Below are 14,720 nucleotides of genomic sequence, written 5' to 3'. Positions count from 1 at the left end.
AGCATTATTACCAGTGATAAAAGCAGGAAACTCCGTGCTCTACTGCAGAAAGAAGTTACTACAAACTGATTTAGCCTGTATCAGTTTGCCAAAATGTTCAAATCCTTTATAAAAAGGAATTTTTGGAATTTACTTTTGTACTACAAGGGCTTTATTTTGTAAACACCAAAAGTGGCTTGCAACAAAAGGAAAGAGAATGAGCAATGGTAACATCATTTCCTGTGCTCCAATTTGGAAGGCCCAGTATAAGTCTGAGTTTCATTACTGTGCTAGTACAATTAATCAGAATACTATTCCCAGATATTCTTCCAGTTCTGATTAAATCTGTGTCCTTTTCAATGATTAAACTGGGATGACAGAGGACATCCCATAGTGTATGATACCATTACTGAAATTCATCTCATAAGGGTGTCCTTAGCCAAAAAGAAAGTCTTTGTGAAAGCCTTTCTCCTTTGTAGCTTGACTCTAATTCCTAAATGTATTTTGTATTTGTATTTTGTATTGCTTCAGTCAGGTTCATTCAATCTTAAAAAACAATCTTTCCATAGGAGGCTATCATGTGCAAGTGCATTTTGTAAACTTATTATGCTAAGAGACAGTTACCCAGATTGGAATTCAGGCGTGTTGATGGGAAGTGACACTATTGTGGATGGTATTTCTCTTTCAGGAATAAAAAGTAGGCTTTGTTCACAATGTCAGTTAAGCCAGCACTAGATTCACTCACTCAACTTTCTGTACCTGATGTCAGTTCAGGCATGAGTACACTTTCTGACAGTTCTATTAATAGAGGACCTAACTACAGCACTGAAGACTGAAAGGTTATATGAAACAACTCTATTTCTATTACATTCTGTTAATCAAAATCATTCTGTATTGTTCACCATTAGGTCACTCAGTGGCAATTACCTGACTTAAGAAAGAAAGTTTTCTGTGCTTTCCTATACTCCTATGATTTTCTTTGTAAAGAACATAGGAGCCTGTAGGTTGGAAAAGAAAGGATTTGGTGTATGCTGTCACAAATGACCTGGATTCCTTTATTCTGGCAACAAATTCAACCCTGGTTTATAAAAGTAGTATGTGTCCTTGTGGGAAACCCTGGCAGTTTGAAGTGCTCTAACAGTGCTCTGTGAAATCTCCTTGTGTGCAGCTGCAGAGTGTCCAACATGGCCACGGTGGTGAGGGCAGGTGTGTGACTGAGGCATGAACTAGTTTAGTGTTTCCTTGCAGCAGTAAAGACTCTGTGGAATCCCATCATGAAAATGGAGCTGTCGTGCCACAGCAGAGGGGAGCTCTGTTGGCTTGCATCTCATGTTGCCTGTCCTTAAACACATCAGGCTCTCTGCAAAGAGGGAGAAGCCTTTCCCCTGCTAGGTGAAGTGATCTTTTTTTCTGTTAATATCTACTTTCTGTACTGCCTATGCACAAACACCTTGTCCTACTGTTTGTTGAGGCAACATGCACCACATTTGAGGAAAAGATCTCAAGATAGGTGAGAATGGTTTTTTGAATTTGTTTTACTGTCCCTGGCATGCAGCCTCTCTGCAGCCATTTCTCCCATCTCTGCATTGAGTGGAAGGGCAATAAGAATTTAGATTACTTTCTCTTTTTTGAGACCATTTCTGGTATAATGACTGTTCAGCTCTGACAGCCATTTGCTGTGGTCCTTACTGCATTAATCTTTCCCTTGGCAAGGCTATATTATCATAATAATTCATCTCATTATTAGAATAAGAAATCCTGGCACTTTTTGTCACCTTAAAAAGGATCAAAGCTTCACATTCAGCATCTTACTTTTCTTGAATATTATGGTTTTTGTTTGACTTTCTCCCCAGCTCCTCCTTCACAACACAAATCACAGATTACACTGGTAGATTGTTTCTGTTCTGTAGAGTCTTCCAGGTGCATTCACACTGTTAACATCATCTGCTCCCCTGCTTCAGCTTCCTGGCAAACTCAAAAAGCTGATGGTAAGATAGACACAGCTCCCTGTAACATGTTCTGCAAGTCTCCTCTAATTTTACAGGCTAGAGTCAGTGAAAAGACATTTTAAATGGTATCATTGTGAAGTATCAGTTTTTAGGCTTAAAACCAGTTCCTGTTAGGCAAAAGGGGACCATTTATTTGTCCTTTTTAACATTTGCAGGCTTGGGTTTCTTGCAGTTTATATCTAGCAAACAGTAATGGCTAAGTGTTTTAAAGGCTTTCCAGATCCAAGTTGTCACCAGGAAATAATATCAGTTTGCTGAGCAGTTCTGTGTTCCTGCCTCTCCCCTAGCACTTGATTTTGCTGTGCTTTTATTGATACATAAGTAGTTTGCTCTAAGGAATCTCTTTTTTGAATAAGCCTTGATTGACTTTACTTGTGAGTAGTAAAATCTAAGTTATTTCTTCATGTATTGTATATAGAGGTAAAAGTTGGCCATTACTGGGATATGCATCATGAGGAAAAGTGCTCTGAAAACTCCTTGTGAAGAGAGAATTTGGGAAAAAGGAGGCAGCAATTCATGGCATTTTTTGTTTGATTCATAGCTCCTTGAAGAAGAGCACAACAAAGACTAAAAGCTGGTTTGTTCCCACTCCGGTGTGACCTATAAATAAAGTGGGGACTAAACTTGGACTGAACACATCAGTCTGGGCTCGAGTATTTGTGCTGAGTTCAAGGCTACTCCTACAGACCAGGTTCAAAAGTTTAACTGTTACTCAGATGCCGCTGGGCTCACGTTTCACTCAAGTGGGTGTGTGTGTGAAGAAGTGTGATTTCCTGGAAAAATCTGGACCAGTGAATCAGTGGCATGGCAAACAGAGAGAAGCCTGGCACAGGAATTGCTGCAGCTGCTGTAATGCATCTCTTCAGAACCTGCCTCTGTGCAGGGCATGATGAAATACTGACACTGACTTGTGTGGTGGCAGTGCTCAGCTTCTCCAGAACCTGCCTCTGTGCAGGGCACAATGAAATATTGACACTGACTTGTGTGGTGGCAGTGCTCAGCTTCTCCAGAACCTGCCTCTGTGCAGGGCACAATGGAAATACTGACACTGACTTGTGTGGTGGCAGTGCTCAGCTTCTCCAGAACCTGCCTCTGTGCAGGGCATGATAAAATACTGACACTGACTTGTGTGGTAGCAGTGCTGAGCTTCTCCAGAACCTGCCTCTGTGCAGGACATGATAAAATACTGACACTGACTTGTGTGGTAGCAGTGCTGAGCTTCTCCAGAACCTGCCTCTGTGCAGGGCACAATGGAAATACTGACACTGACTTGTGTGGTAGCAGTGCTCAGCTTCTCCAGAACCTGCCTCTGTGCAGGGCATGATAAAATACTGACACTGACTTGTGTGGTGGCAGTGCTCAGCTTCTCCAGCTCAGATCAGGTCCTGCTGTGTTAACACCAGTCCCTGATGATCTCCTGTACAGGTAAGGATCTCCATTCTTCACTACCAGTCCCAATACTCAGCATGGACATGGTGCTAAATTTTCCTGCCCAAGATACCAGAGCAAGCCCTAGAGCCAGAAATAGGAGCTAGTCCTGACTTACATTCCCTGATAAATGAAACCACAATGACCCTAATGTTCAAACCTCACTGTGTGTCTGTCTGTCATTCCTTAATAAATCCAGCAGTATTCCCTCTAGGTCACTGATAAAGGCTTTAGTTGTGCCATGAAGCATGGACCATGATTGCCTGAGCCAAGGAGAGCAGATGTAGATGTAGACTAAGGGTGATGCCTAAGCAAAGTGTTTTGACCTGACTTTTGGGTAAGGTTTCTGGTATGAATCAGGCTTGACAGGAAAGGTTGTGGTAAAACAGTCTCTGGAAGTGCAGGAAATCCTTATGGATTCTTATGGGGATGTTGATTCAGGCTTTTGGCAGAAAGGTGCTGTTTCAGAGCTGGGTAAACCAGAATGACCTTGTTCTGAACTTTATTTGTATAAGCTTAAACTATTACTTAAACTGATAACATTCTCAGCTGGGAAACAGACCTGCCTAGTCATTAGTGGTAGGAGAGGGTAAAATGACCCCTGAGAGGTGTTCACTTTACACAACATGGACATGATTTCCTCAGAATTCGATTTCTTTCCTTATTATTAGTTTAAAAATATCATCAAAATAAATCTGCAAACAAAAGCAGCAGAAATTAATGATGAAAGACTGTCTTAAATCCAACATAATTATGCAGAGGGTTAAACTAAAATGAAAGTTGCTATTTTCTCATTCATATTTCTAAAGAATTGAGTGTAAGAAAGCTTTGCTCTGCAACCTGAAAGCCTGACCTAATTGACAATCAGTTTAATATACCTGATGGATCATGAGATCCACTGCTGTGTCAGTGTTCAGTCCTTGGAACAAACACAAGGATTGAAATATGAGGCAGGTCATAATTGATTTGCCTTTTCTGAAATGCTGGCATGCTGGCATGGAAGAAAATAAACATCAGAATTCTTTCTTGAAGAAACAAGGACATATACTCGAGAATGGTTATTTGTATGTAAATTTGATGCCAGAAGTTAAAATACTGTTTTCAATACTTCCTTTTTCTGTTGTTGGCTTAGACAAGAGAGTTAAATACTTGATTCATGATTTAAAATGGCAAGCTGGAAATACAAATTTACATAATTTATTTTATATTTATAATTTTTAATTACCTTCTTAAATAGCAGATTCCATGTGCTTGGCATGAAATTACTTTCTGACAGTCAGTAGGAGTGGAGTCATTGACTTAAGATATGTGAACATGTATCTTTTCAAACTTCTGATTTTGTTCTTTAATCCATCAAGTATTATTTTTTTTTTATTAGATGCTGTGAGATTTTAACTGCTTCTTTCTGTTAAGTTACATTTGATGGGATTCTGTTAAAATGCACAAAGGGATGGTTAAAAATGAGAAATGAAAATTTGGTTTTAGCTCCCCCCGCTTCCAAGATATTCTTATCATCAGATCTCATCCTCCCACAAGTTAGAGCTAAGCATCCCACACCTTGATTTTGCACAAAGTTTGGAAAAGTAAAACTCAAACTGGCTTCCTTTTCCAAATCTCTGTTTGGTTTCCATCTCTTAATGAACCAGGCATCAAAATGAACTTGTTGAATAAACTCAGATGAAGAAATTTCTTTCTGCACCTGCAGATGAAGCTCTGCTGTAAGGAGCTGGTTCAGCACTCCACATGCTATTTCCAGCCACTTACTCAGTTACACCCACCAGTTCAGTGTTTTGACTTTCTCTGAAATTTCTGCAGCAAGCCTGAACTACTGGTATATTCTGTACTTTGTGATGCTGGATTCCATGGCGTGTGGGCTGCCCTTATTTCACATTTTATTTTAGATAGGGCTGTTTTTAAAAGAACAGACATACTTGGTTTAAAATAAAGAATTACACTTTAAAAGTTGTTTTTCCTTATAACTTGCTAAATTCTTTACTTTTGCTCACATTTTATAAAAATATATCCCAAAAATTCATTTTGCAAAATGTATCCCAGTTGATGCCTCTTACCTCAAATTATGGCTGGAAATTGTTGATTATGAGATATATAAAGGGCTTGGCAAGAATTTTCCTGGAGCGGTAAACTTGCAGTTCTTTGAGATATTCTCATATTTGTACCTGACACATTCTGGTGCCTTTGCAAGTACAAAATTAGTGCAGTGCACAAAAGGGAAGGAAATATGTCTGCAGCCAGGGAGGGATTGGATGGAACTGCCCAGAGATGAAGGGAGCAGGGAATTCAGATGTAACCTGCACAAGGGCTCTATGAGAGCAGCACGACCTGCACTGCACAGCTCAAGGGCCAAATCCCTTCATGTGGATGCACTTAGAGATGTTACTGAGGATTAGTCCCCTCAAGGAGGCAAAATAGGTTAAGGGAGTGCAAGTCCAGCCATCAATGGGCTATACTGTTATCATATTATACAGAATTTGCCTTTGCTAGAAAATGATCTAAGCACAATTCTTATATTATCCCCAGGAACTGTGGAACTGAGGTGAATTTCACCTGAAGGCCGGGGAGGAGCTGGGCCTTGGAGCACCAGGCAGGTCTGTTGTGCAAACGGGTGGGTGGACAAAGGGATGAAGAGCTCGGACCCATGGAGTCTGGGGGTCTCAGTGTGGGGCTGTGTGGGACTGCTTTGGTTTCTGTCAGGACTCAGAGCTTGGTGGAGGAGGAGAAAAGGGGGAGGGGGAATGGAGGCAGTGAAAACACAGGTGGCTTCAGTTATATTTGGCTTTTTGAACAGATTAATCACTTTGTTGATTTACACTGTCCTTATTCTGTACTTTTAAATCATTTCTTAAGGAAACATTTTCATGAACTAAGTCAGAAGATATTCTATTGACATAAGGCTTTTTGGAAGGTAAAGATTTTTTTTTTTGATAGTTTGGAAAATTGATTTATTGCAGTTCTTTCATGATTGCCAGTTAATTCCTGCAACCATTCTGAACTTTGAAACAAAGCCTCTTCTTAGCTTCATTTAACTTCAGGATTTACAATAATAAATCTCATGACACTTTTTTTTCAAGCAAATGTATGAGCTGAAGTTGATATTAATGCTCTATTATGAACAGTTTCCAAAAAACTACTTTGAAGTATGGCAAAGAGACTTTGCTGCTTGCTGGCTCATAGGAATAAAGAGATAACAGTTCTTCCAGTGGTACTGAACTTCTCTTAAGCAAAAGTAGCTTCTAAAATCATAAGAATAAAATTCTTTCATTAGCAGCCTGAGATTCTGTGCTCTTACACTTTCTCAAAAGTGTGTGAAGTGTGAAAATGCCAACATGACACCAGGAAAGACAGAAAGGCCAGAGTTTATTCAAATACCTCATCATCTTACATGTAAAGCATCCTGGGACCATCTTCAGAGCAGGTAAAATTTCTGGTATCAAGAGTGAATGGAAGGAGATTGTGAATGAAATGAATAGGAAGAAGTTTAATTTCTATCTTGTTAGTTTAATATTGCTAAGTAATTAATAAATGATTCATATAATAATTTTATTACTGTGGTTTTAAATTTGGTGAAGAACATTGTATTCAAACCAGAGGTTTAGGAACCAAGTGCTGAAGCCTGAAAACATCCTGTGCATTAGTTAACATGAATCAGACATTAAGTAGAACTGTGCAAGTGTTTCAAAGTTTTAATGTTTATTGTTTTCTTTCTCCCTTGAAATTATTTATGGTACCATTTGCTTTAGGACTGCAGGCTTGAGGTCCCTTTCCTTTAGCAAAGGAAGTTAGTAGCAGAGAAATGAGCTCTTCCCAACTCTTTTCTCACTTTTCTTACAATATAACTGATCGATGATCCTTTCTATGTTTTTTCTCTCCATGTTCTTTATTTTCTTTTTTTTTCCTTTTTTCTTCATTAAAAGTAGATATTTGACTAGTAAAGAGTTCTACAGGTTTTTTTTTTTTTTTTTTAACTCTGGTGGATTAAAATAAATCAGAAGATACCCAGGAAAATAGTGACTTTGGCTACTTTCTCCATTTGTTCTCTTGTTGTTGAACTGGGAGCTGCCCTCTGCCTAAGGTGGGTACCTATCAGTGATAGTATAGATATATTTTAATCCCAATTCCCTATCTAAATTGCATTATAACTTTAAAAACTTCAAAAAATTTGCATAATAACTATCATTAAAAAACTATCATAAAAAACCAGCATCCTGGGGTTAGTGCTTAAAAAGGCACTTTTGTTGTTTTCTTTTGTTGCTGGCAGAATTTGTTTCACAGTGCTATCACTTAATCATGGCTATAGTGAATTCATGTACCTACCCTTCCCAAAAGGGTGAAAACAGCCTCACTTTGCCTTGCTGGAAGCACTGAGAGTGACAGGAAATCTCTTTGTGCAGGATTTACTTCTGGGAAATAAAGACCTTCTCAATACTTAATTAGACTATTTTTAATTTAAATCAATGTTTATTCAAAGTTTTGGTTAACCCTGACCTTAACATTCTCTGTAGTGATTAAAATACTGTGTTCACTGCAGTTCTTCCCTTTCAGTCTGGAGGAAGTGAGGCTGGAAAGAGAGAGGCCTCATAGGGAAAGGCCTCCATTTTTGTTCTGCCAGTGCTTGTTTGTCATTTCTCATAATAAATGGCTCCTATCTCCTTTGCTGTTGTCTTAATGAAAAGGACTCTGGTGTATCACAGTGAAGACTGCAGTGGTCAACTAATGATCCTTCTGGGGATGAATGGTTCACTGTGGTAGAAAGGTCAAAACATAGGTTAAATAGACATTTAATTCCACTGTTTTCTTCCAGATTCCAAGCAGATGTCACAGCCCTTTTCTGCTATAATTGTGTCAGAAGCATCCAGAATCCCAAAATGCAAGAAATTCTTATCAGCTATACCAATAAAGATAAGCTTGAGCTAAAATAATGGTAAAGGCCAAAGCAGATAAACTGGTTGGTGAAATAGTATCTTTGGTGCACAGTTACCATAATTCCTCACTTCTTTTGACCTCCATGAGCTGCTCTGTGCCTGACTAAATCTCAGCTAGAAGAGGCAGCTCTGTTCCAGCAATGTGCAGCTTTCTCCTTTGTCTGATGTTAATGCAAAATGTTCTCATTTGCAAAGGAGGTCTTTGCTTTTCTTTCTGTTTTCCCAGAGAAGAAGAAGGGAGCAGTTAATAGAATTGAAGTGTCTTCATCTTTTGCTGCTCTGTGATTATGTGCTGGAGCTGTAATTTCTTCTGCTATTCTTTTTGGGACAGAATTATAGGGATACAACCAAGGAATATGTCACATGTGAAATAAGTTATCTAGGTAAGAGCCCCAAGAACTTTTTTGTAAAGCTTCAGTTTGTTTCCTAATTTAAAGGATGAAGGAGAAGAGTCTGAACTGGCTTCCCTGCCCAACCAAAAGCATCATCTGCATCCCAGGAAGTAGGAATCTATATAGAGCTTCTTTGTAACAATGTAATAATAGGTTTTATACTTTAGTCTGTGTAAATTTTATTTGCTGCTATCACAAAGCTAGAATATGCTCCAGTGAATCCACCCTGGGTTTTGTGCTATTAATCAGGCAATAATAAAGAAACCATTTTAGATGGAAATTCGGGGTGAGGAGGTAAAAAGGATGTGGTGACTAAAACCAGCATTTATTGAAACTCACAGAATGAGAATCCTCCTAGCAGATATTTTCCAATTAAGTGTAGAGTGGATCAGCTGGTCCAGCTGGTTTTCTTAAAGTTTTTGGTAGTAGTGGACTACATTAAAGATTGTTAGTCTTGCAGATAAGGACAGAGACTCAAATTAAATAATGGCTCACACATGTAGTTCTGCCTGCAAAGGTGAAGAAAAACTGTTGGCAAACTAGTTTTGATTATTCAGGTACTAAATTTCATGCTAAAATACAAAATATTTCCTAACAGCTTTTGACATCATGGGTAATGTAGCTGCAAGCAGCACACAGAGATAGAGCAGATTCAGCAAAGTCCAGGTGTAGAATTTCTCAAACTTCCCTTGGAAGGAGAGTGCTTGGGCTCCCTCCCTCTCAGCTGTGTATTCCAAAGCAATAACAGCTTGGCAAATGTGCATCAGTCTGGAGGGCTGAAAGGCAAGAAAAATATCCACATTAGTAGATGAGTCATCTCTGGAGTTTTGTAATATAGACTTTTATGAGAACAGGATCAAGTGTTGATTCTGTAATAAATCTGGAACTGAAAATTATGCTACTTTTATACATGATTACACTTCTTGAGTTGCCTGCCCTCCTGTCAGGCTGGTCACTGCTTGGTTTGAGCTGTCAAACCTCTGCCCCTCCAGACATGCAGCCCAGGTGTTCATGTCTCACTCCAAGTCTGCCTTTATGTTTTAGCACTGCAGACTGGGTTCAAAACCAAAGTGAGTTATTGTGCAGCCTTTGTACAAGTAGTGACAAACCTTAGACCCCCACAGCCTCTTACCTGAATGTCTCACTCTGCAGCTCTTTTGCAGTCACTATAATTGTCTTTGAATCTCCTTGGAGTGGAATATTTCAGGTGGGTCTGGACATGCATTTATTGAGCTGTCTACCAGATGGATGTTAAATTTCACTTTTTTGATCTTGTCAGACACTAAAATTATTGTGTTGTGAACCAATCCAAATGTCAATTATTTGCAGAATCTCATGATTTATGAATTTGCTTCCATCACAACAGGCTTAAAATATATACACCTTAAAATGCAGACCAGACTTATATGTTCTGCATTAACTGCATGCTTGTTGATTCTAACTATATTGCAGCAATTAAATATATACTTGCAAATACACACAAGTATGTATTTTCTTTTGGTTACTTTATGTTCTCTGTCTGGGTAATGCATGACAGAGATACCAAAAGCAGCTTATTTCTTTCTTCCTAAAATCAGTATTGTTACATCTAGTCAACAATGAATATTACTTTCATATTTAGTTTTTAATTTAGTTTAGATTTTGTTGCTGTTTGCTGTTCAGTGGCTTAATAAGCTTCTTTTCTTTACATGCATGAAAATGGTTTGGAGTGAATCAGGATAACAATATATTTTCAATTTATATCTTTCTGACATCTTGGTTCACTATTAATGCCCCTTCTAATGTAGCTTTCTGGGAAAGCTCTGGCAAACCTCCAAAGCTCTTCACAGATGTGGCAGCATCCACCATTAGAGGATATTTGGATAAATAAATACATTCAAAGGCATTTTGTAGTAAATACTTGGAAATCCTCTCAGGGACAGCCAGAAGCTCTCACATAGGTTGAGTGTAAGCAGTCCTGCAGGGATTCAGGCATGGCACATTTTTTGGCCTGCTGAGGATCAGCCAACCCTTTAACTATCACCAAACATCTCTGCTCATCTGGGGGGGCTCAGTTGCCTCTGTCAGGTTCAGCCATCAAAACAACTTTTGGTACCACAGCCAGATTCCAAATGGTGTAAGAAAATATGTTGCTCTGTGTCAGGACTAGTGCCAAACATGAGAATAATGAGGTTCTGACTTGCTGCTCTCATGGGAGGGTTTAACTGCATGGCACAGCTATGAGATCTCGTGCTCAAATGAGCCACCAAGAGAACAGAGCTCCTGAAGGAGTATGACAGGCATAAAAAGCTGCTTTTTATATTGCATGGGCACCTGGCACCGCCAGGGTAAGCTCTGGAGGCAAACACCACACTTTGTTCCAAGAAAGGAACTGCCTGACTGACAGAACAAATAAGGAAGAATTTTAATTGGCTATAACGAAGTGAGCTGTGATCTTGCCTGACAAAGGTTGACTTGTATTGTATAGTGGCCTTCTATATGCCCACAATGGGGATTGTAACTAACTTTTGGTGGAAGTTTTTGGTGCAGTGTGGTCTGGGCAAACATGAAAATTGTGGTTGGAGAACAGGGCAAGCATGCAGTTAAAGCAGGGTGGCTATCAAGGAATGGTGGCTATAGGAGCTGAGGAAGGCAAAGTCACAGGGCCCTTCTAAAAACCACTGCAGATTTGTACCCAGCAGTGAAGGAGGTGGCCTGTGACATCGAGGGAAGGGAGAAGGGGGATGTGTACACAGAGGTGATGGCACCAGTGGCCAGGTGGTACAGCAACAAAAAGCATGAAGTGGTATCTGGAAACTTGAATGAAGGGCAAAAAGGGAATCAAAAGAAGTGTTCAGAACTGATGGTTTTGTGTTTGTGAGGAACATTTTGTTTAATCTGACTCTGTGTTTGGAAAATTTGGAATTTGGAAATTCTGCTCTATAAAAGCAGAATCGTATTCTTACCACAGCAGTTATATTAGAAACCTGCTTTTGGTCATCTCAAAACATCAGTGAACCTCACTGAGAGCAATCCAGGATGTGCGACAACGCTTGGATCAAGAGACATTGAAACTATCCAAAGTGAGAGTTCAACCCTGATGAGCCGCCCCGTGAGTCCTTCCTTACAAGGCCTGAGCTGTGGCTGGGCATCAAACATGGAAAATATTCCCGGGAAAGGATTCAGGGGAAAATATTCCCGGGAAAGGATTCAGGGGCCGGGCGGAGCGGGCGGTGCGGCCGCGGCCTTGGGGCGCCACCCAGCGGGGCAGCGCAGCCACAGCGCGCTCCCGCCGCTCACCGGCAGGGAGTGAATCGGGATGGAATTGTGGCTCTGATTCGCCTTTGTGCACCGCTGGCGTTGAGATAAAACCCTTACTGCCTACAATATTGTGTTGATTCTTTACTGCTTCCTAGAGCTTCCAAGGAACTCTTGATTTCGCTGCGTTAGTTAAGCACTGGGGTAGTACAGATAAGGTGACATCGCTCAGAGAACATCCTGTGGTCTATAGTAGAGAAAAGGGGAGATAAAAGAAGGAGAAGATAGAATGAAATACTCGTGTTGGGCACATGGAAGCAAAGGAGTGTGCATTTTGAAAAAGGGCCAAAAATGGTAGGTGCTATTTTGTTTTTCAGTCAGTCTAAAGTGTGAAATACCCAGTTCTTAAAAAAAACCCAACCACAGACCTGTGTCTTCATGCATGAGTCATGAACCATAAGCAGTCCTTGTTCAAATTAGCTGCCTCACTCTTAAACTCTTAGAGTTTGCTGGCAATTTTCACTTTAAATTATATTAACAGGGTGCAAAAAATAAATTAGCTTGTGAAGTTAGTAATCCATAAAGTCGCTCAAAAGACGTGACTGAATACTTCTAAAAATGTGAGTGGACAGAAGAAAGAAGGCAGATAAGTGTCTACATGCACCAAAAGAACAAGAATGCCTTCCTGTGCCCTCTCCTCCTCCCCTTTTGGACCTGTTGTTTGGGGGAGAAAGGGGAAAACATCCCTGTTTTAAAGGCTGATTGTGTTCTTTCTTTTTCTTTCTCTCTCTTTCTTTCTTCCTTTCTTCCTTTCTTCCTTTCTTCCTTTCTTCCTTTCTTCCTTTCTTTTATCTTTCTTTTTCTCTTTCTTTCTTCCTTCCATCTTTCTTTCTCTGTTTTTCCCTTTCTTCTGTAGAAAGACTATTTCTAGCTCTGACAACTGACCGACAACATAGAATACTGTTATTTTTGCATTTGCAGTTTCTGTGTGATCACTGTGGAGTTGTTTTATTTCTTGAGTGCACAATGGATTACTTTGTTTTTGTTTACATTTACTTTGCCTTGTCTTCAAGGCCATGGTTTTCAGCACTTTTGCAAAACACAGCACTGCAGCTTTTTTCTTTGTAAGTTCTTCTGACTGCAAGGAACATTTCAGTTCTTAGTGGCTGTGCTTCAGTCCGGAAATGACCGTAGTGATTGAAGTTCCTCATAGCCCCAACACATCAATTTTGTGTGAGGAAATGCTTCAACATCCCTGCTGAGTGTCTGCACTGGAGACATGCAACCCCCCTGTGAACATGAAGACACAAGCCTGCTGCTCCAGCCACTGTTGGAGGGACAGAGTTATGGAGCTGCTGCAGCAGATGGGACCCAGTGTCCATCAGTGGCTGTGCCAAGGAACAGCTCAGCAAAGAGGGATTACCTGGTAGTTGCTGTGCTGTGCTTTGGGAATTTAATAAATTTCATTGATTGGTTCATTGTGCCAGGTGAGAACCCATTTTCCTCTTCTAAAGAAAAAGAAATTTAAGTTCTTAGCAGCTCTACAAATGTTTCTAAAGTAAGGATATGCTTTATGTCTTTTTACTTTCTCTCATTTATCTGCTTTAACCTGTTGATCATGCTCTTAATGAAGCTTCCAGTTATAAATCTGGAAATACCTAGGAGGGATTTATTAGGTAGGAGGGATTTATTAGGTATTAATAGTTAGTAGAATGCTTATAAAAATAAAAGAATACTTTAAAATCTAGTTCTCTTATAAACAGGCTTTAGCATACAGGGCAACTGGTCCATTTTTGTGGCTGGATTCTACAGAAGTGTGAGTAAGGAGCTTCTCTTTACTGTGCACGGCAGTTTACAAGGTCTTCTTTGCATCTAATAGATTCTATGTGGTATTCCTTGATCTGAAGAATACTGATGCTATTCCCTCCATTACAAATTCAGAAACTATGTGGTCTTTGTGATAACTTTGTTATCCACATTAGTTTGCTTAGAGGAGGCTTAACTTCCTTGTGAGCTGCTGGCAGTCGTGTGATTTCTGCAATTAAGAGTGAAACATGATTGTGGAAAAAGAATAGGGACCCACTTCCTTAAGCCTTCCCCCACCCAAGTTATGACTTGTTGTCTAATAAATAATATCCTTCCTCCAAAATACGATTTTTAAACTATTTTTTCCCAGCTGAAAACAACCAAGAGTTGCTTATAGTAAACTGGAGGGAAAATATGGGTTTTTTTCTCCCATATAAATTGGGGTCTGTGTAAATTCTTCTATTTAGTACCACTCCTAAGCATCTCCCATGCTTCCAGGGATCTGATTTAGAAAATAGGGGAAACAGTTGTTGTGAGCTTGCTGTATTTTACTTCTGAGTGGCCTGGGAAACAGAAATGTTTTAAACCTTGAAAAAACCCAAAGGATGGATTATTGAATTTGGAATTAATACCTAGTTACAGTACACAGAGTGATGATTTTGCTACTTCAACCATTCAGAAATTTGGGACATTCAGTCAGTATCTTTAGAAATGGAGAGTGGAGTGGGTTGAAGAGTTTGAGCTTGGTTTTTTGAGTACTTTTTAACAACACAAGAGGGAAGGAAGCAAAGTAGGAGTGCAGTAGGAGTGCATGCTGAATGTCACTGCAAGGCTGTGGGTGAAAAACTTCTGTGTGTGCATTCTGTTGTCAAATAACTTTTCTTGGAGAAGGGCAGGGGACAGAAGAGGATGAAAATACCTTCAAGGAA

This window comes from Molothrus ater, chromosome 21 (assembly GCF_012460135.2).
Source record: "Molothrus ater isolate BHLD 08-10-18 breed brown headed cowbird chromosome 21, BPBGC_Mater_1.1, whole genome shotgun sequence".
NCBI classification, from domain to species: Eukaryota; Metazoa; Chordata; class Aves; order Passeriformes; family Icteridae; genus Molothrus; species Molothrus ater.
This window is presented reverse-complemented; position numbering follows the sequence as displayed.